The following is a 26983-nucleotide window of genomic DNA, read 5'->3' as shown; positions in this document are numbered from 1 at the left end:
AAACATTTTTACCGTTTTCTTTTGTACTTGTTTCTTCCTATTTAATGTATCTTTTCTTTTCACCAATAAACTTGAGATGACAATAGCAAACTTGACATCAACCATGATATCAATTTGAGATGTTAACTAATTAATATCTACTTGACCATAAATTTGAGATGTTAACTAATATCTACTTTCATGATCAGTTAATAGCAAACTTTCATAACGCCCGAGAAATCAACCAAAAATTAAGTAGAGATGAAGAAGTATATGATTTAGTGCCGGACTGAGTACAAATAACATATTCTTGCTTGTCATAAATGTTAGCTTGATTATATAGAAGAATATACATATAAACCAAATGGAAAGAAATCTTGCAATACTCAAAGTAATTAGCTATGAAGTGCTAAATTTTTTATTGAGTTGTTGCCTTCAATTCCATTGATATTTTCCTCATATTTGGAATGAGATAAGTAGCATGATGAGATATCGAGTCCCCCATTCCACATCTTGAAGAGAAATTCAAATCAGGCAAAACAATATTGACATAATAAGCCCAAAAATATTAAAGAAATTAAGAAAAGGTCGAAATTCACCACGAATTGAAGGCCACCATGAGAGCCTAGCCTGTTATAACAAAGAGCATGAACCAACGTTATTTTCTATGCGTACATAAATATCATATGCATGTATAAAAGTTTTAATAGACTTGTATTTGATAGCTTTAAGAAGAGAAACATAGATGGAAAATCCAAGAACAAAATACGCATTCTAAAATACAGTTAACTCCATGATAAAAGTGGCTTTGAGCCTGAGACCATTTCTCTTGAATATTGAATCAATAGATTCTAACAGAAGGCAGAAAGAGAAAACTCTGCAAATTTGAAGACAGAGAGAGAGGGAAAAGAAAGAAAAGTTCTCAGTGTTGTTAGAGGAAAACAATGCTTTTATAATGACCATCAAGCAAGGAATTGCAAGCATCGAAGGGAGAATTCATATCTTGCTGATTGTACTTTAATTTTTATGGTTCCGAGTTGATAATTTTTATATGTGAAAGGATTGAATAAGCATTTATTTGAAATAAAACTAATAGTTTGACTTTATAGAAGGATATTATCAGTGATGGAGCCAGGATTTTCACTAATAGATCAGAATATAAAAAAATAAACTCACAAAGAAGCCAAGGGATGTCAATATATAGTATATATACATAAAATATTACCTATCTATATAGTGTAATTTCCGGCGAAGGGATTGAATTGTCATTACTGAGAAGCAAGTTGTTCTTGTTGGATGCCGATGTTATTTTATCCGGTAAAACTTACCTCGTACACAATGTTATGACACATGTCTTCACATACATATTTTTTATTTTCCAACCGGTGTTCGGTGTCCGGTACCCGTATTAGAATCCGGCTATATCCGAAATCGCGCTGCGTAGGGCCCCATTCGGAAGGAAGCGTGTTATGTACCAATATGATAAGGGGGATACAATAGTCAATTGTATAGAGATAGTAAAGGCAGTTCAGTCATTACAGAGTAAAGTTAGTTATACTGTTAGGAGTCGTTAGAGAAGCTGTTAGTCGGTTAGTAGCTGAGGATTAGTTGAAGATTAAAAGGGGAATCAATTGTAAAGGGGAATATACTTTTTGATTAATAAACTCTTCTCTCTTCAAATCTTATACTCTATTTTCCATATCTGTAGCATCGCTTAGGAATTATTCTTCTCATTTTAATTCCTTAGAGCTATAATATTGTGCTCAATTGATTTAGAACATACCAATTTGGTATCAGAGCCACTGTACCTTGGCCGGAAACCATGCCGGACACGACAAGATATGGGGAACTCCATCGGGAGGTGGAAGAAATCGGGGAACAAGTTTGAATCTTAGGCGAGCGGCATGATAACGCAATTTCAGAGATTCGACAACTCATGACAGTTGTGACCACTCAAAATCAAGCCCCAATTCCACCAGTTGTGACACACACGAATGATGGGGAATTGAACGAGCGAGGTAACCCTCATAAAAAATACTCTAGATTAGAATTTCCAAGGTTTAATGGGGACGATCTAGAAGGGTGGGTCTACCGGTGCGAGCAGTATTTTGATTTTGAGGGGACAATAGAGGAAAAGAAGGTTAAAATTACTGCAATCAATTTGGAGGGTAGGGCCTTGCAATGGCATCGGGCGATGGTGAAAGCTCGAGTCGGAAGAGAATTGCCCATTTAGGGTGACTACCTTAGAAGTTTATACCATCGATTTGGGCACACATTACATGAAGACCCCATGACCGAGTTAATTAGCTTGAAACAAATCGGGGGTGTTCAAGAGTTTCTGGATCAGTTCGATGGATTGTTAAACCAAAGGGAATTGTCTGAATAATACTCCATTCGTTGTTTCTTGAAAGGGTTGAAACCAGAATTTGAAGTGCAAGTAAGGATGATGGCCCCAAGAACTCTGATGAAGGTTTATAGTTTGGCTAAACTAGCTGAACACTCGTTGAAGTTACAAAGATGTCAAAATTAGCCGTTTATGAGGAGTTCCAAACCACTATTTCCTAGTCCAAATACTTCCTAGAATCATATGCAAGGAGATATTATTAGGCTCAAACTCTTAAGAATAGCAAGGGGATAGAAAATAGACCTTTAGTGAGTTCTTCAAGAAGACTTACACCTGCTGAAATCGATGAAAAAAGAGCCAAGGAATTGTGCTATCGGTGTGATGAAAAGTACAACCCTGGCCACAATTGTAAAAATAAGAAACATATATACATTTTAGAAGTAGAGGTAGAAGTGGAGGAATGGGAGGTGGATGATGAATTGGAGGTAGAGGAGAATGTTGATGAATCTGCATAGAGTCCTCAAATGTCAGTTCATGTATTAGATGGTACAGTTGACTATAGAACCGTGAGAGTCAGGGGAGGAGTCAAGGGAAAATGGTACATGTTTTGATTGATTCCGGTCAACAAATAACTTCATGGACATCAATATGACTAGGAAGTTGAGACGTAAATCAAAGACAATTCCCACATTCTTTGTCTCGGTTGCAAATGGCAGTAAGGTGCACAGCTCGTACATGAGCAAAGGGGTCACGTGGAAAATGCAAGGTTGATGGTAGGCTATAATCCTGTGTTTTAGTCGCTTATTACACTCTAATTCACTGCACTTTACTTGTGTTGAGCTTTAATTGGTAGTGTTTTTGCACTTATTATGTGTTTTATGCCTTGTAGGAGTGGTTTCGAGTTATGTAGATGTTGTGGAGCTAATTCGAGCTATTTCGAGCTTTGAAGTCTGAGTAGAAGCCCAAACAATTAAGTCGGGATTACGTTCGAGGATCAAAAATCAAGTTTGGATGAAAATAATTTGAAAAACTCATTTCTGGCAACAATTTGCACGACCGCCCCGCGGCATGCCACGGGGGGCGCGGGGCGCTAGTGCAAAAAGTGTTCAGATATCATATTTTGGCACGTTCTGACATTTCCTACATGCGCCCCGCATGGGGCAGCGTGGCATGCGGCGCGGTAGCCCAAAAATGCTAGAGTGACTTCCCAATTCCGCTAAAAAGGGGTAATTTCATCCAGGGATTATTGGGGGATGGCTTAAATACACGGGAAAATGCCATTTTTGGGACTTTTGACATATTATCGACCTAAGGAGTCTAAGGAAGAGTTGGAAGAACACAATCACAAGGATTTCATCATTCCTTCCTCACGCAAGATTCAAGTTTGGATTGAATTTATGTTTTCAAATACCTTAGTTACATTTGTGAAGAACTTCTCCATGTCTATGGAGTAAATCCTTTTGGGTTTTGATGGATTTGGTATATTGATTATTGTTTGTGGATTATAACTCTATTTTTATGTATTTGAATTGTTTTGGAAGATTTAGTTGTTGCATCTATATTCACTTGTTCTTATAATCGAAAGAGGCATAATTTGTGATATCTATACATTATATTGTTGGTTGAGTTCATAGATTCTTCTAAGTAATCGAAAGAGGCTAGTTGAATCATTGATTAAATCTTGTTAGGAGAATAATCGAAAGAGGTTTTCCTAAAGAACGATCCATTACGCATTCTTGCATATCTTCACAGTGCTTAAGTTGGTTCATCTCGTGAGGTTAAGACTTAATCGAGAGAGAAGTTTTTGTTGAACGTTTGAACTAATAATAGAGTAAATTCGAGAGACTCACTTGAACATTGGAAGTGAATTATCTAGAGTTAGATCCCGAACAATTATCTTGCACTTATTCTGTCAAAACCCAATCCTCTTCCACTGATAACCTTAATTGCTTATTTCTTGTTTAGATAGTCACTAGTCAATAGCTGTAGAGTTTAGATTCTTAGTTAACTTTTATTATTAATCATATAAATCTCAACTGTTGATCCTCCTAGATAGCAATCAATCTAGAAACTACGAGAATACTATTTAAATCCAATCCCTGTGGACAGGATATTATACTATACTATCTTTGACTAACGAGCACAATTTAAGTGTGTGTTTTGTGCTCGTCAAATTTTGACGCCGTTGTCGAGGATTGAAAATCAATAGTGTTTGAAATAGTTTGTAGTATTAATTTAGGAGTTAGTTTCTAATTTTTTTCTTTAATTTTTAGTTTTGTTTGGTGATCTTCTCTTCAAGATTTCTTTTGTTGAAGAAATCTTGAAGAGCATATTGTTGATATTGAACTCTAAAAGATGTGAAGATGGAGTACAACCAGCCTGAGAAAACGGTTAAAGAGTTAGCAACTAAATATTATCACGTGCTATGTATTTTAAATGCGGTGGAAATCATCTATGGGTTGATTGTCAAGAAGGTAGGTATTCTTCCTATGGTTCATCCTTTGAGCACTCTCACTTTGTCTCTAGTCTGTATAGGTATGAGGATTCATATGGGCATAATACTGACTCCGATTGGGATGAATACCCTTATTATGACTGGAATGCAAGCGAAGTAAGACAACCACCTCAAGCGGAGAATGTTATTTTAGAAGAGATTATGTATAAGTTCATTAATAAGGTAGAAGAGAGATTTACACACGATGATGAATCCACTAAGAACCTAACAATGCAAGGTAATCAACTAATAAGTACACTTTTAGAAAGGTCATTGCATTGTGATAGTGAATATATGGAGGAGATTCCCGAGATGATGAACATCTACAAAGAGAGTTTTCCACTCTGCAAGAGGACTCTTTTTCGACTGAGATGATTGAAGATGAGGGTTTAGTTGATTGTGCATCAATAAAAGAAGAGTTCAAATCCCCATCCACCTATCCACATTTAAAATTTTTAGTAAAAGAGAATGAAGAACAAATGGTTTTGGACATACCAGAGAAATATTCACATGACCTTTCTTCTTCATTTTCTTATTCTAATCTTGATCATGTGGACTTTATTTTTGGGGATTTACAAGAATATGTATGTAAAGACGCGGTCGGTCGTTTCGAGAGTTATAGCTCCGTTTCCCCCATTTCTACTTCTTTTTGTGTTATTCAGCTATATAATGTTATATCGGGTTAGTTGGTTCGGGTTCGGAAGGAACTCAGAGTGAAATGAGACACTTAGTCTTATAATTGAAAATATTGAGTTAGAAAAGTGGACCGGATATGAACCTATATGTAAACGATCTCGGATTCGAATTGTGATAATTTCAATAGCTTCGTATGGTGATTTTGGTCTCAGGAGCATGTCCGGAATATTATTTGGAGGTCCGTAGAGGAATTAAACTTGAAATGCCAAAAATCTAATTAGAATACCTCTGTTATGTCATTTATGACTTGTGTGCAAAATTTGAGGTCAATTAGACGTGATTTGATAGGTTCCGGAGTGGTTTGTAGAAAATACAAATTTCAAAGTTTATTAGGCTTGAATTGGGGTGTAATTCATGGTTTTAGCGTTGTTTGAAGTGATTTGAGGGTTCGACTAAGTCCGTATGATGTTTTGGGACTTGTTGGTATATTTGGTTGAGGTCCCGAGGGGCTCGGGTGAGTTTTGGATGGTTAACGGGTTGGATTTTTGGAATTGGAACTCTGCTGGAATTTTTCTGATGCACCATCTGGTTTCCTTCATCACGTTCGCGAGTGAAGCCTCGCATTCGCGAAGAGGAACTGAGAGGTTGGCAATATTTTCTCTTCGCATTCGCGAAGGGTGGACTGGGTGTGCATCGCGAACGCGAGAGGTGTTACACGTTCGCGAAGAAGAGAGGAAGCAGCCGAAGACCACAGGCAATTGGTCTACGCGTTCGCGTAGGGGGGTGTCGCGTTCGCGTAGTGAGGGGGGAAATGAAGCATCGCGTTCGCGATGGATTGAATGCGTTCGTGTAGAAGGCATTGAGGCAAATGAACTTTTGTGCTTCGCGAACGCGAGGCACTGTCCGCGTTCGCGAAGAAGAAAAGTCTGTGCAGTGAGTTTAAGTTCTGAAACGTTTTTGACGATTTGGAGCTCGAATTTGAGGCGATTTTGGGTGATTTTCAGAGGAAACAATGGGGTAAGTATTATTAACTCAATATTGGCTATATTACCCGAATCCATGGTTGTTTTTATCATTTAATTGGTGAATTGAGTTGGAAAATTTTGAAAACCCTCTTGGTTTAAATTGAAGATTTGAGGGTCGAGTTGGGGTCGGATTTTGGTAAAATTGGTATGGTTAGACTCGTGGTTGAATGGGCTTCCGTATTTTTTAACTTTTGTCGAGTTCCGAGGTGTGGTCCCCACGGCCGAGTTTTGAGCTAATTTTCGGGTTTTTATGGAAAATTATTATTTTCTTATGGAATTAATTCCAATGAATTTTATTGACTGAAACGAATTATTTATGACCAAATTCGAGACATTTGGAGACCAATTCACGGGGAAAGGACATTGTAGAATACGAATTTCGTGGTTTGAGGTAAGTAACGATTGTAAATCGAGTCCTGAGGGTATGAAACCCTGGATTTCATATCATTTTACTACTTTGAGGTGACGCACATGCCAGGTGACGGGCGTGTGGGCGTGCACCATTGGGAATTTGTGACTTGGTCCGTCCCGTAGCAACTGCAAAGTTGCATATTTTGTTGAAACTATATGATACTCATATGTTTTAGAAAGAATTTCTGTAAATTGGGCTGAATGCCATGTTTGGGCGTTGCGCCAGTGCTGTTTGGACCCTTAGGGGCTGTTTCTTACTATCCTCTCATTGTTTTTGATTGAAAATCTATACTCAGTCATGTTTATACTTGTTTACCGCATAACTCAGTTTTATGACTCTATTTTGATGCATATAAATGTTTTGGGCCGAATGCCCTGTTTTATTGAAATGCCCGAGTAGCTTGAGCGGTTTATGACTGAGTGAGGCCGAGGGCCTAATTTGTGAGGATGAGTGTGGATCGGGGATGCCCGCCTTCAGCATACTTTATTATTATAGTACGTGAGTTGTCCGTGCAGATTATAGCGCTTGGGCTGAAGGAGCCCCTCCGGAGTCTGTACATACCCCCAGTGAGCGTAGGGAGGCATGAGTGATCGTGAGGTATGCCTGAGTGGCAAGAGTGATTGTGAGGTATGGCCGAGTGGCATGAGTGACTGTGAGGTTTGCCCGAGGGGCTGTATATGAGTGATGTTTTGTCCGAGGGGATGTTTATGATTTCATCATTTTTGCTCACCTTTGCATTGAGCCTTTGTTTGAAAAACTATTGGAAAAATATCTTTAAATGATTTTTACTGGAACCGGGTTTAAACGAGATGATTTGATTCAAACACTGATTTTTAAAGCATGTTGTACTTTACTGAGATTTCATGATATGAACGTTATATGCCTTATTGCTCGTCACTACTGCTCAGTCTTTATTTATTGTTATTACTTACTGAGTTGGCGTACTCACGTTACTCCCTGCACCTTATGTGCAGATTCAGGTGTAGCTGGACACGATAGCGATTATTGAGTGTTCTGGTTGCAGATTTTCTTGGAGATACCAAGGTAGCTGTTTGGTGATCGCAGCCCCCTACTCTTCTCCCTCTTATCTTCCTCTAGTTGTATTTAGCTATTTTTCAGACTGAGTTAGCCTTGATATTGTTAGATAGATTGTAGTAGATGCTCATGACTAGTGACACCCCGATGTAGGGCTTTTCTTTTCCGCACTTCTGTTTTCTTTGATTTGAACTCCTTAAATGAAGGTTTTATGTTAAATAGTATTGAAATTATCTTTGAAATGAAAATATCGGTTTGTTTGGAAATGAGTTGGCCTACCTAGTTTCACGATAGGCGCCATCACGACAAATTAGGTTTTTGGGTCGTGACAATGTAGGGATTGATCTTGTGAATGAATGCAGAAACAAGTTGAGGATAATCCTACAAGAACAATCCACCGCTCAAAATGAGGCCAAGAAAGAAAGAAAAGAGCGGGTCTTACAAATATCCTTAAAGGACTTTGGCCTGATGAGCTCCATAAAGAATCCCGATGAGCGAAAATGAAAAATTGATTAGGGTTCTTCATAGAGGGGGAGAGTTTTAGGGCGGCGGATTTTGAGGGAATATGATTTTTTGTTTTGGCAAATTATACTACTAGCCGTGCCCAGTAGTTATTTTATTAATAATAGAAAAGAAAAGCGCAACACATAGGAAAAGTACAAATAAGGGGGACAATAGCACCAGTAGTGTTGCCTGTTGCCTTGGCTATATAATCACTCCTCTGCGCCTCACATTGCCTTATGATGACAGTCTCAGGATCTGCCGGCAAAGTCTCACGAGGGCATGTAATCTCATAGCCAATTGGACGTCTTTCCAAAGGCATAGGACATGAGCAACCACATACTGGACCTAACCTTACCTTACTAATCCTATTGATGCATAAATATCCTCGCCTACTAACAAGCATGTAAAAGAGCTAGAGAGCACTAAATATTCTATGATCATTACAGAGTTTATAACATACTCTGTAATGATATTACAAATGACTATACTAATAAAATGGTAAAAAAAGATGTAGTAGGAATTTGATTCTTGTTCCTTGTTTCCCAAACTTGTAACTTCTTCAATTTATAGTTCTTGATCATCTTCATCAAACCTCTTCATAATGTCTTAAAAATTCATGACTTTTTTATTGAACGTTTGGACCTTGTAGATGTAGTTAGGGCTGCATGTTTTTGTTTGGCAACTCTCATTGGGAGTCTCCTAACGTTTACTTCCTCAGAAATAGCTGGAGTGGTTGTAACCAATTGATGTTGTCCAGCTTGTGTAGTCGTTACTGCAATACATGGTTGTAAATGCTGCTGCTGCTGTCCAGCATTTGGAGTTGATATTACTGCTTGTGGCGTGCTTGCAATTTGCTTCTGCTGTCCAGCAACTGCTGATGTAGCTGCATATTGACCAGACACAAGAGTATCAGCTGGAGTTTTTGCAAAAATCTGATGCTGCCCAGTCCTTTTTGTTGTTGCATTTTTCATCCAGATAGCACTTGCTTTGCTTGTTCCAATATGTTCCTGCCCAGCATTTGGTGGGGTTACTGCATTGTGAATGCATGTAACACCAGGAGGCTTTCTAAGAATGAACTCTGGAGCATCCAAATTAAGCTTGCTCTTTAGTTTTCCAGTCGAAGTACTTTAAGTTTTTGGCATCAGATGGGCATCCTTGATAATTTTTTCCACGTGAGGGCTGGAAAACTGCAGCATTGTAGTGTTCAGATTTTTAGGACCTGAAGACACCTTCTTGCTAGGTGATCGAAGTACTACTGACCAATCATTACAGATAGCATCTGCATTTGCTTGTTGATTGACACATGTTGACAATAGTTGCTGTCAAGAATCAATTGCTCGTTCACCATAAGAGTCCATCTTTTGCGAAGGGACCTCACAAACAGAGGTATTCAAGGTAACCAATGGTGGGTTAACTTTTTGAATGGTATGCAGTAGCACAGCTGTGTTCGAGTCCTTTATCATTTTATCCAAATCTGGATTACAGATATGAACTGTTGGTGTAGATGTTACTGCACTTGGATCGTCAAGAAGAATAATGTCTGTTGAGACATTAGTTGGAGCTGCTGTTTTGTTTGAGATCTGGTTCTGTTTTGCACTGCCTGGTGCCTTTGAATGAATGTTTTTTGAGGCAGCCTCACATTGAAGCTACTGCAGTCTCTTACCCACATCATCCACCGCGGGTTCATTCGCCAATGTCGCAAAGGAGTTATAGATAGTAACTTCATTTGATGTATTAATCAGATTTGCACGAATTGGGGCTACATGGACAGCCACTGCCTTTTGTTCATCAACATGGATCAAGTCCTTTGAATTGCCTGATCGTGCACCAGAATATTTGGGCTGCTGTTGCATTTTTACACTGCCTGGAGTATTTGGCTGCCTAGTATTTGATGGTGCATCTCGATCAACCTGCTGCTCGTCCATTCCAGTATCAACCAGCACAGGTTCATTCTCTAAAACATAAAACGAATTAGCAACAGTAATGTTTTTCGAAACATTAACATGCACTGGAACATTCTTCTTGTTAGGTGAAGATTGTGTGTGATTTATCACTGACCAACCACTCTTTTTTGATTGAGCTTGAAGGTCAGATTTTAACAAATCAGCTGCGTCAATGTTAGCTGCAACAGACATGCCTGGAGATTTGAGAGAGTCCTATCAGTTTGACGATGCACCCCTGTCCCAATGCCCCCCTCCTTATCACATGTTAACTGTTTCATATTAATATGCCCTTGACTTTGCGCAGCTGACTCAACTGCAGCAGATTTGCCTGTGAAGTGAAGTACATGCCCAGCTGATCCTCGATCAAACCCAAAACCTGTAGCAACCTTCAGATCTTTAGCAACCCTATTGAGAGCTGCTGCAACTGGAACTATTACAATACCATCAGCATCTGATTTATGATGCGCATTAACAACATCTGTAGCAGTAATTCGATCAACTATGTTATTCACAACAGCTTGATCTTTATCACCTTTTCCTACAATTTCAACCATAGGATTCCCAGGTGCAACAGAAATAGCCTTGGGGTCTTTAACAACCTTCACATCTCTTTGAAACTCCTCAACAATTCTTCTTTTATCTGTTTTAACTGGGACTGTATTAATTCCATTAACAGCAGCTGTAAGTTGCACCGGCATATTATCTGATCCTTGACGAGAAGCAATGGAATTTTCACCACGACGTGATGCATTTGTTTTTTGCTGCCACTTAGCATTTAAATAATCCCTAGCATCCCCTTTTAATTTTTCCACCTTGCTCATCTCCTCGACCAAAGCCAAAACCTCAGCAGGCATTACAAGATCATTACCGACAATCCTTTCGATCAAGTTTTCCTGCTGCTGCTTGATTTGTCCGTTCTTCAAACGACATATCTTTTCCTCGTGATCTTGATGTTACAGTAGCTGCAATAACTTGGGAGATTATCATACACATAATCTTGAAAGTGTTCTGTGATTCTTCCTGATTTTGTGTCCATGTATTACAACCTAATTCTTTTTGGATGATTATCGAGCAAGTCTAACTCCACCTTAACTCGTGCTGTGCTTGATCTTGATCTATCATGTGTTGCCTTATCAATTGCCATTGGATTTCCAACAGCTGAAGCAATTGAAAGCAAGGAGGTCTTTGCAAATAAATCTGGAGGCAAACGTGGCAGTGAGATCCAAACCCAAGCCCTTAAAGTTTCCTCCTTGTGGTTAAATAACAATGTCCAAGGGAACAATCTGTACAAATAATCTTCCCCATTGAAGTGAATATACCCAACTGATTTTGAAGAAACAAGAACATAGTCTTCATAGAGATCAAATCTAATGAGCATATGTCTATGTTCTAATTGCCCTATGCGGCAGTGGCCCTTAATCCCAAACAATTTCGGAATCGACTTACTTAAATCCTGAACTGTTGGGTGCGTGTATGCAAGCTTCATCACAACTGCTTGATGTAATCCCTCCTCAACACTGAATTGTTGAACTTCATCCATTGTAAACTGTATCGTAGGTTCCCCATGGAGAAACTCAATAGGTTTTAGTTGCGATTTTGATGGATTTTGGGCGGCAGATTGCTTGAAATTTAAGCTTGTTGCATATGAGGTGACATTGTTATAGTTTGGAACTTCATTATTGCTTTGAATTTCAGTAGCTAACCCAGAAACGAACTGGAAATTTGCAGAATGTCCATGGCGACTATTTGCTACAGTAGTCGCGTCTCCAAAATTGAGATGTGCGGCATCTGCTTTGGAATTTGTTGGAGCGCCCAACTGGGGTTTGTCCGCCTTTAGATTGTTGTGTGTCACGGGGACATACCACAATTTAAAGTGTGGTGTGGGGATGTAAATATACAAATAACTGTTTGTTTTCGTTTCTTGTGTGTGTGTTTTCGTTTCTTGTGATTGAAATTTTTAAAGTCGAAGAAAACAAAATATTATTTTCTTTAGGTAGTATAATAATTCTCCCTTGATTTTACTTTGTGCCGCGATTCTTTTTCAAGGGTTTTGTTTGAACCGGGTGTAGTTAGTTTTATTATTTTTAGGAATAGGAGATCTTGTACTGTGATTTTAAATGAAAGCAATATCTCTTGACTTTATTATGCATTGAGAATAGTAAGTTCTTTAGTTGTGACGCTTATGCTCAGTTTTTTACTCTTGTATAAGTACCTTAACTTGTATGATCTTAACTTTGCTTAACTGTTTTGACTAGAGTATATCTGTCACGACCCAAAATCTCGCCTGTCGTGATGACGCCTATCGATACTAGGCAAGCCGTCACTCTCAATAAACTCCCATATATTTTGAGTTTGAAATTATAATATCTAAATTTAGCGGAAGAAAAACTCACAAATACATATATAAACACTCACAAAACCCGGTATCACTGAGTACATGCGCATCTAATATAAATATAAGTCTGAAAAATACGATCTATAATAGTCTGAGATCAAATACATTAAAACAAGGAGATAGGGAAGGAGAGCCAAGATCTGCGGAACACGACAGCTACCTCAAAATCTCCTGAAAATCAACTGCGTTAAATGATCAACACCCGCTATGTCCGGGAATACCTAGATCTGCACACGAAGTATATGATGTAGTATGAGTACAACCAACTCAGGAAGTAACAATAATAACGAAGGAACTGAAGATAATGACGAACAACACAGTTACAGTTAGTTTTCTGTAATTCCAGCAAAGAATAGACACGCTTCCAAATCTGGCAGTTTAAGTCAAATTAATTTTATGCAGTTCAATTTCATGTAATCCGAATAAAAAAATCTTTCAGAGATTTCACAACAATGACAGATAGCAATCAAGTGCAATAACAATTGCAAAGCAAGTACAACCTTTCATGCAACAATCACTCAACTCACCACAACAATTCAACCACTCGGCTCTCAGCCCTCAACACTCACACTCAATGGGTACCCGCGCTCACTTGGGGTGTACAGGACTCTGGAGGAGCCCAAGCGCCATAATCTGCATGGACAACTCACGTGCCATAATATCCTTACCTCACCGACAAGCCCTCAACCTTACTCAGTCCTCAACCTCTCTAGTCTCTCGGGCTCTCAGAAATCACAAAGATCAACCCAAACAAAGATAACATAATGCATCAACAAATATCAAGAAAGACTGAGGTATGATACGCAAGTAAAATCATGACTGAGAGCAAGATAGAAATTAGCAATTAATTCAATAAGTACGTGCCCTCTGTGGGTCCCAACAGTACTATCACATAGCCTAAGCATGATTCTTAACATGATTTATAGTTAAATTTCCTCAACACATAAAGAGCATATAGCTAACAACAAATTATTAAACTTTACAGTTTCACGTGATGGACCAAGTCACAATTCCGTCGGTGCACGCCCACACGTCCGTCACCTAGCATGTGCGTCACCTCCAAAATAATCACATGATACCAAAATTCGGGGTTTAATACCCTTAAGACCAGATTTAAAACTGTTACTTACCTCAGAGCGTGAAATTCTTTACTCTGCTATGGCTTTGCCTCACAAATCGGCCTCTGAATGCCTAGAATCTAGTCACAAATAATTCGTTTCAGTCAATAAAATTTATTGGAATTAATTCCATAAGAAAATGCTAATTTTCCATAAAAATCTGAATTTTAGCTCAAATATCGCCCGGGGGCCCCACGTCTCGGAACTCGACAAAAGTTATAAAATTCGAAAGCCCATTCAACCATGAGAATACCCATACCAATTTTATCAAATTCTGACCTCAATTCGACCCTCAAATCTATAAATTTTATTTCCAAATTTTTAAGTTCCAATCTCCGATTTACACTTCAAAATTTGTAATCTAGTCGGATTATTCGATGATAATTCAATATTATGGAGTAAAAATGATCACAAGGGACTTACCTCAAGTTTTCCTTGAAAATATATCAAAACTCGCCTCTCCTCAAGCTCCAATTTGTCAAAAATGGTAAATTGGACGAAGTCCCTTGTAACGACCCCGTTTTCCCCTTTACTGCTCAAATTTTACTTTACAGTTATTGTGTCACTTGCCGTGGCAATTGGTTCGGGTCCAATAAGGTTTTGGAATGAATTGAAACACTCAATTCCAAGGTTTAAAGCTTAAGTTAAAATAGTGACCGGATGTCGACTTATGTGTAAACGACCTCAGAATTTAATTCTGATGATTCCAATAGCTCTGTATGGTGATTTTGGACTTAGGAGCGTGTCCGTAAAATTATTTAGAGGTCCATAGTGGAATTAGGCTTGAAATGTCGAAAGTTGAATTTTTGGGATGTTTGATCGGGGGGTTGACTTTTTGATATCGGGGTCGGAATTTGATTCTGGAAATTGGAATAGGTCCGTAATGTGAAATGTAACTTGTGTACAAAATTTGAAGTCATTCCGGATTGATTTGATGTATTTCGGCACTAGATATAGAATTTAAAAGTTCAAAGTTCATTAGGCTTGAATTGAGGTGTAATTCATGGTTTTAGCGTTGTTTGAGGTGATTTGAGGGTTCGACTAAGTCCGTTTGATGTTTTAGGACTTGTTGGTATATTTGGTTGAGGTTTTGAGGAGCTCGGGTGAGTTTTGGATGGTTATCGGATAATTTTTGGCCTTGGTGAGATTGCTGATATCTGGTGCTGCATTTTTCTGATTTTCTCTTTCGCGTTCGCGAGTGGGCCCTTGCGTTCGTGAAGAGTGTTTTATGAGTGTGAGGTTTTGTTCTTCGCATCCGCGAAGGGGAGGACGCGAACGCGAAAGTATGGTATATGTGTGCATTGCGAACGCGTGAGAGGTGTCGCGTTCGCGAAGAGGAGTGAGGCTATTGGGGACCCACGGGTCCTTGTTCTACGCATTCGCGAGGTGGCGGTCGTGTTCGCGAAGGTCTGAGCTGGTAAAGCTTCGCATTCGTGTTCGCTAAGGGTAAGGTTTGCAAAGCTTCGCGTTCGCGAAGCCACGGTCGCGGAGGGTTAATTTTGTGGGCAGTCGAGTTGTGCTTCGCGAACGCGAGGGACCTGCCGCGTTCGCGAAGAAGAGAGGTCTGGACAGAGAGTTTAAGTTTTGAAAATGGGACTTCATCCCATTTTCAGTTTTTGACGGATTTGAGCTTGGGAAAAGGCGATTTTCGGGAGTTTTTCAAGAGAAACAATGAGGTAAGTGTTCTTAACTCAATATTGGTTAAATTACCTGAATCCATGGTTGTTTTTATCATTTAATTGATGAATTAAGTTGGAAAAAATTAAAAACCCTCTTAGTTTAAATTGAGGATTTGAAGACAGAGTTGTAGTCGGATTTGAGTAATTTTAGTATGGTTGGACTCGTGGTTGAATGGGGGTTCGGATTTTGTAAGTTTTATCGGATTCCGAGATGTGGGCCCCACGGGTATTTTTGGGGCGTAATTTCGGATTTTTGAAAAATATTAGTATTTTGATATGAAATTAATTCCTATAATTTTTGTGAGCTGAATCAAATTAATTGTGACTAGATTCGAGCTATTTGGAAGTTGATGCGCGCAGAATGGAATTTCTGGAGCATTTCTTAGCTTGCTCGACATTGGATTTGGCTTGTTCGAGGTAAGTAACTCTTCTAATCTTGAAGTTGAGGGTATGACCCCTGAATATATGTATTTCGTGAATTTTTGGGAGGTGACGAACATGCTAGGTGACGGGCGTGTGGGCGTGCACTATAGAAATTGTGACATAATTATTTCTGTGGAATTTTGTAGTTAAATGATCTTGGCATTTTTCATGTGATTTTATGAGTTAAAGAAATTGAGCTGAAAAGCATATTAAAAATCATGTTGAGGCTATGTGTCAGTATTATTGGGATCCACAGAGGTCATATTGTTGTGAAATATTTATTTTAAAATGAAATTTTATACTCAGTCATATTCAGTTCATTGCATATCGTATCTTAGTCTCTGTTGTTATTAATTGATACATCATATCATCATTTTGGGCTATTCTCATGTCATTGTATGCCCATGAGAGAGAGACTAGAGAGATTGATGACTGAGGGAGGCCGAGGGCCTGATTGTGAGAATATTTTTGGGATCGGACTGCACGCCGCAGCAGGCCATGTTGGCTTTATATATATTATTACTATTATATGGATCGGGGCTGCCCGCCTGTAACAGGCCTTATTAGCTTATTATGGCACGTGAGTTGTCCGTGCGGATTCTGATTGGCCGTGCGGATACTTATATTATTATTGCACGTGAGTTATCCGTGCAACACGTGAGTTGGCCGTGCGGATCCTTATATTATTATTGCACGTGAGTTGGTCGTGCGGATCCAGATATTTATATTATGGCACGTGAGTTGTCCGTGCATCGCGAGAGTTATCCGTGCTTATAGCACTTGGGATGTAGGAGCCCCTCATGAGTCTGTACGCCCCCACTGAGCGCAATCGACTATAAATAAGGATCGGACTGCACGTCGCAGCAGGTATTGTATAGCGCTGAATGATTGAGTGTGCTGAGCACAGTGAGAGAGAATGCGAGACAGTGAGATTGAGTACTCTGAGAGTGTGAGTACATGAGTAAAATCTCTTAGATAAATTGCATTGACATGCACACATGACATATATGCATAGAGATGTGTTTTCCTCATGTTGTACGGTATCACATTATTCATGATTTCTCACACATGTTGACAGATGGGCATAGTGATGTATTTGTTTTACAATGGTTATCTAAAAAGAAAATGAGATATTTTATTTATTATTGAAAGGATTTTGGAAAATTTTTTGTTTTCAAACTTATTCACATTTTTGGTAACTTTGGCAAAAGATTTGGGTTTTCACTGATGTACTTGAAAGGAAGAACTATTATTGTTGAAATCATGATGTGACTGAGCATTTTATCTCTGAGTTACTTTTGGTATTATTTGCTTTATGTAGTTATTAACTATTGTGGATTAGTGGATTTGGATCTGACCTTGGTAGAAGCTCGTCACTACTTTCAACCTAAGACTAGGTTTGTTACTTACTAAGTACATGGGGTCAGTTGTACTGATACTATACTTCTGCACATTGCGTATAGATGTTGACTGATGTTGTTGCTGTGCTCGATGGTTGCGGGATTTGAAGATGTACCTGCGTTCCTGTTGTAGCTGCCTCTTGTTTATGGTAGCCTTAAATTATAAAAGCTCTGTTTATGTACTATTCAAACAGACTATGTATTTATTTCATTTCCGCTTTGTATACTCTATTCTTAGAAGCTCATGATTTGTACTATCAATTCTTGGGGATTGTATAAGATCAGGATCTTTATTCACTTAAATTGCTTTAATAATTATTATTGAAATTGGTTAGTTGGAAATTGGCTTACCTAACGGGATGGGTTAGGTGCCATCACGACTAGTTGAATTTTGGGTCGTGACAATGTGGTATCAGAGCTCTAGGTTCATAGGTTCTACAAGTCATGAGCAAGTGTCTACTAGAGTCTTGCGGATCGATATGATGACGTCCATACTTATCAAAAGCTCAAGACAACTTTGACTACAGGTCTAGTATTGGTGTTGCCTACATGTTTAGAGTCTTATACTGTGTATTGTGACGCATCGCGGATTGGTCTCGGCGCAGTAATTATGCAAGACGGTAGGGTGATTGCATATGCGTCCAGAAAGTTAAAGGTACATGAGAAGAATTATCCAGTCCACGACCTTGAGTTAGCAGCTATTGTTCATGCCTTAAAAATCTGGTGGCATTACTTGTACGGTGTCCAGTATGAGGTATATACAGATCATCGGAGTCTACAACATTTGTTTAAATAGAAGGATCTTAATTTGCGACAGCGAAGGTGGTTAGAGTTGCTTAAGGATTATGACATTACTATTCTCTATCACCCCGGAAAGGCCAATGTGGTGGTCGATGCTTTGAGTCGTAAGGCAGAGAGTTTGGGCAGCTTAGCATACTTACCGGTAGTAGAGAGGCCTTTAGCCTTGGATGTTCAGGCCTTGGCTAATCAGTTTGTTAGACTGGATGTTTCCGAGCCGAATCGAGTTTTGGCATGTGTGGTTTCTCGATCTTATTTATATGATCGTATCAGAGAGCACCAGCATGATGATCCACATCTGCTTGTCCTTAAGGACACGTTCAGTACGGTGATGCCAAGTAAGTCACTATTAGAGATGACGATGTATTACAAATGCAGGGAATATATGTACCTAATGTAGATAGTTTGCGTGAGCTGATTCTCCAGGAAGCTCACAATTCGCGGTACTCTATTCATCCAGGCGCCACGAAGATGTATCAGGATTTGAGGCAGCACTATTGGTGGAGGCGGATGAAGAAGGATATAGTTGGGTCTGTAGCTCGGTGTCTAAATTGTAAACAGGTGAAGTATGAACATTAGAGGCCGGGAGGATTGCTTCAGAGACTTGAAATTCCGGAGTGGAAATGGGAGCGTATTACCATGAATTTCGTAGTTGGGCTCCCACGGACCTTGAGAAAGTTTGATGCTCTTTGGGTGATAGTAGATCGGCTGACCAAGTCCGCACATTTTATTCCAGTTGGTACTAATTATTCTTCGGAGCGGTTGGCTGGGATTTATATTCGCGATATTGTTCACCTACACGGTGTGCCGGTGTCCATTATTTCAGACCGGGGAACGCAATTTTCCTCACAGTTTTGGAGGGCAGTGCAACGAGAATTGGGCACACAAGTTCAGTTGAGTATAACATTTCACCCTCATACGGACGGACAGTACGAGCGCACCATTCAAATATTGGAGGATATGCTACGAGCTTGTGTCATTGATTTTGGGGGTTCTTGGGATCCATTTCTACCACTCGCAGAGTTTTCTTATAATAATAGCTACCAGTCAAGCATTCAGATGGATCCGTATGAAGCTTTATAAAGGAGACGGTGTCGGTCTCCGGTGGGTTGGTTTGATCCTGGTGAGGTTAGACTATTGGGTACTGACTTGGTTCAGGATGCTTTAGAGAAGGTCAAAATAATTCAGGAATGGCTTCGCACGGCACAGTCTAGACAGAAGAGTTATGCCGACAGGAAGGTTCGTGATGTTGTTCACATGGTTGGGGAGAAGGTTCTGCTCAAGATTTCACCAATGAAGGTGTGTTGAGGTTCGGGAAAAAGGGCAAGTTGAGCCCTCGGTATATTGGGCCTTTTAAGATACTTAAGAAAATTGGGGAGATGGCTTATGAACTTGCTTTGCCACCCAGTCTATCAGGTGTTCATCCAGTGTTCCATGTATTCATGCTCCAAAAGTATGTCGGGGATCCGTCTCACATTCTGGATTTCAGTACAGTACAATTGGACGGTAATTTGACTTTTGATGTGGAGCCGGTGGCTATTTTAGACTGCAGGTTCGAAAGCTGAGGTCTAAGAACATAGCATCAGTGAAGGTGCAGTGGAGAGGCTAGCCAATCGTAGAAGCTACTTGGGAGATGGAGCAGGAGATTCAGAATAAATATCCACACTTATTTGAGACTCCAGGTATTATTCTAAACCCGTTCGAGGACAAACATTTGTTTAAGAGGGGGAGAATGTAACGACCCGGCCGGTCGTTTTGAATATTATAACCCCGTTCCCCCATTTATTGCTCAATTTATGTCTTGCAATTAATTTATAACTTATCTGGTTAGTTGGTTCAGGTCCGGAGGGAATTCGGAAAGAAATGAGACACTTAGTCTCATAATTGAAAATTTAAGTTAGAAAAGTGGACCGAATATGGACCTATGTGTAAACGACCTCGGATTTGAATTTTGATGATTTCAATAGCTCCGTATGGTGATTTTGGACTTGGGAGCGTGTCTGGAATATTGTTTGGAGGTCCGTAGAGGAATTAGGCTTGAAATGCCGAAAGTTTAATTATTGAAAAGTTTGACCGAGGATTGACTTTTTGATATCGGGGTCGGAATCCGATTCTGAAAATTTGAATACTTCTGTTATATTATTTATGACTTGTGTGCAAATAAAGAGGTCAATCAGACGTGATTTGATAGGTTTCGACGTTATTTGTAGAAATAAGAAATTTCAAAGTTCAATAGGCTTGAATCGGGGCGTAATTCATGGTTTTAGCGTTGTTTGTGGTGATTTGAGAATTCGACTAAGTTCGTATGATGTTTTAAGACTTGTTGGTATATTTGGTTGATGTCCCGAGGGCCTCGGATGAGTTTCGGATGATTAACGGATAAATAATTGAACTACAACAGCTGCTGCAATTTCCTTCTGTTGGAAATTTCTTCTATCAGATTCGAGCCCAAAAATCACTCAGAATCGAGCCCAGATCGAAGCCATGATCGACCCCAGGGTCGAGGGCCACGATCAAAGCCATTATAGAACCCAAGGTCGAGGGTCACGATCGAAGCCATGATCGAGCCCAGGGTCGAGGGTCGCGGTCGAAGGCAGGGTCGAAGACATGATCGAAGGCTAGGGTCGAGGGCCATGATCGAGGATCAGGATTGAAGCCACGATCGATGCCTAGGATCGAGACCTAGGATCGAGGACCAGGATCACAGGCCAGGATCGAGGCCTAAGATCGAGGACCTTGATCGAAGGCCAGGATCGAGCCAGAACCGAGGTTGTCTGGGCAGAATTATAAAAATAGGGACTTCGTCCCATTTGCCATTTTTGACAAATTGGAGCTTGAGGAGAGGTGATTTTTGATATATTTTTTAGGAAAACTTGCGGTAAGTCCCTTGTGATCATTTCTACTCCATAATATTGAATTATCATCGAATAATCCGACTAGATTACATGATTTTGAGGTGTAAATCGAAGATTGAAACTTAGAAATTTGGAAATAAGATTTGTAGATTTGAGGGTCGAGTTGAGGTCAGAATTTGGAAAAATTGGTATGGGTAGACTCGTGGTTGAATGGGCTTTCAGATTTTATAACTTTTGTCGAGTTTCTAGATGTGGGCCCATGAGCGATTTTTGAGCTAAAATTCGGATTTTTATGGAAAATTAGCATTTTCTTATGGAATTAATTACAATAAATTTTATTGACTTAAAGAAATTATTTGTGACTAGATTCGAGGCATTCGGAGGCCGATTTGCGAGGCAAAACCATAGCAGAGTAAAGAATTTCACGCTCTGAGGTAAGTAACAGTTTTAAATCTGGTCCTGAGGGTATTCTACCCCGGATTTTGGTATCATGTGATTATTTTGGAGGTGAAGCACATGCTAGGTGACGGATGTGTGGGCGTGCACCGAGGGAATTGTGATTTGGTACGTCCCGTGAATTTGTAAAGTTGAATAATTTGTTGTTAGCTATATGCTCTTTATGTGTTGAGGAAATTTGACTATAAATCATGTTAGAAATCATGCTTAGGCTATGTGATAGTACTATTAGGACCCACAGAGGACACATACTTATTTAATTAATTGCTAATTTATATCTTGTGCTCAGTCATGATTTTACTTGCGTATCATACCTCAGTCTTTCTTGATATTTGTTGATGTATTATTTTATCTTTGTTTGGGCTGATCTTTATGACTTCTGAGAGCCCGAGAGACAAGATAGGTTGAGGACTGAGTAAGGCCGAGGGCCTGTCAGTGAGATAAAGATATTATGGCACGTGAGTTATCCGTGCAGGATATTATAGCACGTGAGTTGTCCGTGCAACACGTGAGTTATCCGTGGAGATTATGGCGCTTGGGATGTAGGAGCCCCTCCAGAGTCTGTACAGCCCCAGTGAGCGCGGGTACCCATTGAGTGTGAGTGCTGAGGGCTGAGAGCCGAGTGGTTGAGTTGTTGTGGTGAGTTGAGTGATTGTTGCCTGAGAGGCTGTACTTGCTTTGCAATTGTTATTGCACTTGATTGCTATATGTCATTGTTGTGAAATCTCTGAAAGATTTTTTTATTTGGATTACATGAAATTGAACTGTATAAAATTGATTTGACTTAAAATACTGGATTTGGAAGCATGTTTATTCTTTGCTAGAATTACTGAAAACGAACTGTAACTGTGTAGCTCATCATTATCTTCAGTTCCTTAGTTATTATTGTTACTTGCTGAGTTGGTTGTACCCATACTACACCCTGCACTTCATGTGCAGATCCAGGTGTTCCCGGACATAGCGGGTGTTGATCATTTCACGCAGTTGATTTTCAGGAGATTTTGAGGTAGCTGCCGTGTTCCGCACACCTTGGCTCTCCTTCCCTATCTCCTTATTTTAATGTATTTGGTCTCAGACTATTATAGATCGTATTTTCCAGACTTGTATTTATATTAGATGCTCGTGTACTCAGTGACACCGGGTTTTGGGAGTATTTATATATGTATTTGCGAGTTTTTCTTCCGCTAAATTTAGATATTATATTTTCAAACTCAAAAGATATGGGAGTTTATTGAGAGTGTCGGCTTGCCTAGTATCGAGATAGGCGTCATCACGACTGGTGAGATTTTGGGTCGTGACAGGACAATGACCCAAAACTAATATACAATAACAAACAGACTAAAGAATGTATACCGATATTTATTATGCATTTAAGAAGTAGCGAACCAGACAAACATAATATATGAATATAAACATTATTATTTTAATTGCACTCGGCGACTTATCATGTTCTGAAAACGATCAATAACAAGCATCATTAGTTGTTCAGGCTCAACAGAGATTAATGTATTATTTCATGTTGTTTTTTCCTTTTTGAATTTCTTGGCCACCTTTACTGTAAGTTTGTGGCCTATTAGAAATATGCTGCCTATGAAGATATATTGATACACAAATATGCAAATTAGAAAGAAAACTGTATCCAGCTTGCCATGGATATGTTAATTGGTCAGCTACTCAAGCTACTTTAGTTTTCTTTTTATATTGTGCCATCTACTAATTTACCCGATAGCTAATTTTAGATGCTAACAAAGCCAAAGCCAATTACTTTATCAACCAAAAAAAAAAAAATGACAACAATCAATTAAAAAACAAAGATTGATAATCTGAAAATCTCTAAATGCACTATTTTATTGTGGATTATCCTCGCTAAGAAACGAAAAACAAGAAAGTAGGACTACATACCTTGTCGACTTGTTGGGGCTTGGCCTTTGAAATTTTGGAAAGCACAAAACAGAATAGAGGTCAAAATGTGAGACACCCCTAAAATCAAAGATTAAAAATTATATTTTGTATGAATTGTTTTACAAAATATATAAAATATAATAGGAAAAAAAAAAAAAAGAAGGAAGAAGGAGAAAGAGTATACACCAAAAAAAGAAGAAGGAAGAAGCAGTAGCGGTGGAGGCAATAATCAGCAATTGGGGCAAAACCCTAAGTTTGTTTGATTTGTGCGCAGTTGAATTGTGAAGGAAACATGTCTGTTTATTTTGTTTTAGATATGCGTTTTCCTTAAATTTGATTTGTGTTTTTCTTTATTATAAAAAATGGAAAAAGGTAATTCTAAAGCCTGAAGGAGACATACGTACTTTGTCGTTTCTTCTATTGCTTATTTAGTTTTTTTTTTTGAAAACAATTTTTTAAAAAAAAACAAAAATTTAACAAAATTCTGTGTTGCTTTCCAGAGGAATAGAACCCAAATGTTTCCCCTATGAACCCAGAACCTTTGCCACTGAACCGTGATCTTTTTTGGTGCTGGATTCGGCGTACTATATTTATATAGTAATAATAAATTTTTCAACACAAATATAGGGTCCGTGAAAAAGTCACTGGGTTCGTCCGAACCCACATACTCTACTGTAGTTCCGCCCCTGGATAGGATATGTACAGTCAAACCATTATATGACAACATCCTTATATAATAGTCATTCACTATAAAAGTTGAGTTTTTCTCGGAACCTATTATTATATTATGTTATAATATATATCCTCTATAACAACACTTCACTATAACAGTAAAAAAAAATTGGAACAAACGAAGTTGTGAATTATAGAAAGGTTTGATTGTACTCCTATTCAAGGATGTCGAGAGACAAAACTCAAACTTATCTTCTACAACTAATTGCAAGTACTTCTGTGATGGTTTCTTCACATTCTCACTTACTTGCTTTGTCACTACAGAAGGCAATTTTCTCAGAAGAAACAAAGAACGAAAGCATGCAATAAGAGGCAGAGGCAGAATTTGAAGTTTATGGGTTTGGGAATCTAGTACGTTTAAGTTACTGGATGGTAAATTAATAATTTACACATATTCAATAGATTTTCTTAAGACAAATATAAGATTTGTATTAAAGTTACTAGGTTTGACCAAACCCGAAACTTGTATTCTAGCTTCGCCCCTGCCTGCAATCGGACCTATTGTTGTTGATAAGTAGCATTGAGAAGCCTAACAATATGCCACTCAGATATATTATAGTGGCACCATAACATAATGCATTTCGGAGGGAGGAGCAATATAATACCACTATAATATTACAACTTTATAGTATCAAGAGACTACTACAATTTTGGAAGAAATAACACTATTTATTTTAAACACTTCATTACAATATTACTCACACTCACTAATTATCTCACACACTATAATTTGTGGATTACTCTCTCTAACTTCTATTGTTTTTCTCTGTTTTTGGTGTGTTTGAGATAGAATGAGAGACTCCCTTTTATAGGGAAAGTTGCCGCCCCAAACAGCCAATGAAATTTGGCCTTTGCAATTGCAAATGCAAATTGCTCACAACCAATGTTTTAAAAGGCGTGAGCATACGGCGAGGCGTTTTACATATGCCTCAGCGAGGTGTAAGCCCCGAGGCACGGGGCGTAAGCCCCATAGATATTTAATTTTTAATATTTTATAAAATAATATAATTACAGTAAATATTTATAAACATGTAAAATTGCATAAAAATGAAGAAAAATATAAATATGTGAAATATATATGTGTGTGTGTGTGCGCGCAAAAGACTAGTCAAAATAATCTATTATACGTTACTTAGAAGCTCAAGTAACTTAAGTCAAAAAGAATAAAGTTTTCTACATGTAGGAACAAAAAGGATGACTAACTTTCAATTTGAACTATGAACTTGGTGCTATGAAGTAGAATGGAGTTCTTTTTATATTTGTAAAAAATAAATTGAATATTCGTTGCTTTTGGGAGATATTAGCAGACTAGCAGAAAAGATAAAGAATTGGGAAAGACCATGAATTGGGGCTTCAATCAATAAAAAAGGTCTTTACTTTTAAATTTAATACATTTCAGTTCCTTTTTAAAACTTTTGAGTAATTACCGAGCTGCATTTTGAAAATTTGGGTATTATATGAAAGACTTATTCAACAAATTTTGTTTTAATTTGAAATAATCTTTGGGGCTTACGCCTCACTAAAAGAACTCGCCTCAAACGCCCGGGCATACGCCCCGAACGCCCAGGCGTACGGCCCAAATTGTTGGGCGTACGCTTCTTGAGACTTTCGCCTTACACCATCACCTCGGTGCGTTTTTGGTGCGCCTCGCCCAGGCGTTATTGTTTTCCTTTTTTTCTAAAAGTAGACGTCCATGGGAGATAGACGTGTCTGGTGTTATTTTTTACGTATTAATTAAGTACTTTTTCTTTTTATTTCTTTTTTGTTTGATTTATTCTTTCAAAATTTTCACACATTGAAATTTCTATTCTTTTTTTGTCTCTGTAAAATCTTATATGATTAAACAAAATGTGTACATTAAAACTAGTAGCAGTGTATGATATAGCATATAGTCAATGGATTCAACTGATCTCAATATTTTCAATATGGAAAATAGATATAGATATAAGAAAATTACTTTTTTTTAAAAATTAAACTTATAATTCCAAAAGTGCAATGGGTACGCAATCGTAAGAACTAAAAGTTGAACCCGAAAAATTTATTTTCTGGATCCACCTCTTCTTAATAGTGTACTCATCCTATCAAAATCCTGGATCCGCCTCTGTTTAACTCGTAATTGTCCTGAAGCATTGCCCTTTGAGCTTTCAGTTTGGCCCTGTAACTAACAACTGTTTCACCTCACTAAACCCTAGCTCTTCCTCGTATTCTTGACAGATATCAATATATGCCAGTAGGTCAGCATCACACCTTTTCCACATGTGTCAGTTTTTTAATATAGACCAATTGAGGTTCTCGGACCCAAATACCCCCATAATTAAAAATCAAGTCCACGTTTTCTTGTATTCTTCAGAGCCAGCACATGCAAGCCATTTTCGGAGATTTGAAGTCTGAGTAGAAGCCCAAGCAATTAAGCCGAGATTATGTTCGGGGGTCGAAAACCAAGCCTGGATGTCAAAAATTTGAAAAAGTAATTTCTGGCCACAATTTGCACTACCGCCCCGCGGCATACCCCGCGGGGCGCTAGTGCAAAAAGTGTCCAGAAATTATATTTTGGCACGTTCTGAAATTTCCTACATGCGCGCCGCATGGGGCGGGGCGGCATGCGGCGCGGTAGCCCAAAAATGTTAGTGACTTCCCAATTCCGCTAAAAAGGGTAATTTCGCTCGGGGATTATTGGGGTATGGCTTAAATACACGGGAATACACCATTTTCGGGACTTTTGACACATTTTCGACCTAAGGAGGAGTTGGAAGAACACAAACACAAGGATTTCATCATTCCTTCCTCACTCAAGATCCGAGTTTGGATAGAATTTATATTTTCCTATACTTTAGTTACATTTGTGAAGAACTT

The 26983-nt window shown here is 38.7% G+C and overlaps 1 long non-coding RNA gene across 1 annotated transcript; it reads right to left on the bottom strand.

Annotated features, from left to right (window-relative positions):
- Positions 1–12754: 12754 nt before the first annotated feature.
- On the bottom strand, positions 12755–23712 carry LOC142177581 (uncharacterized). The gene is made up of 4 exons (XR_012706126.1): positions 23585–23712; positions 23399–23476; positions 13898–13965; positions 12755–12994 (listed from the first exon to the last, which is right to left on the bottom strand). It is a non-coding gene; the product is annotated as an uncharacterized LOC142177581 (long non-coding RNA).
- Between the last annotated feature and the right edge of the window lie 3271 nt (positions 23713–26983).

Source organism: Nicotiana tabacum, chromosome 23, assembly GCF_000715075.1.
Source record: "Nicotiana tabacum cultivar K326 chromosome 23, ASM71507v2, whole genome shotgun sequence".
Lineage (NCBI taxonomy): Eukaryota > Viridiplantae > Streptophyta > Magnoliopsida > Solanales > Solanaceae > Nicotiana > Nicotiana tabacum.
Note: the sequence above shows the minus strand (reverse complement) of the source record. Positions and strands in the feature narration are given on the sequence as shown.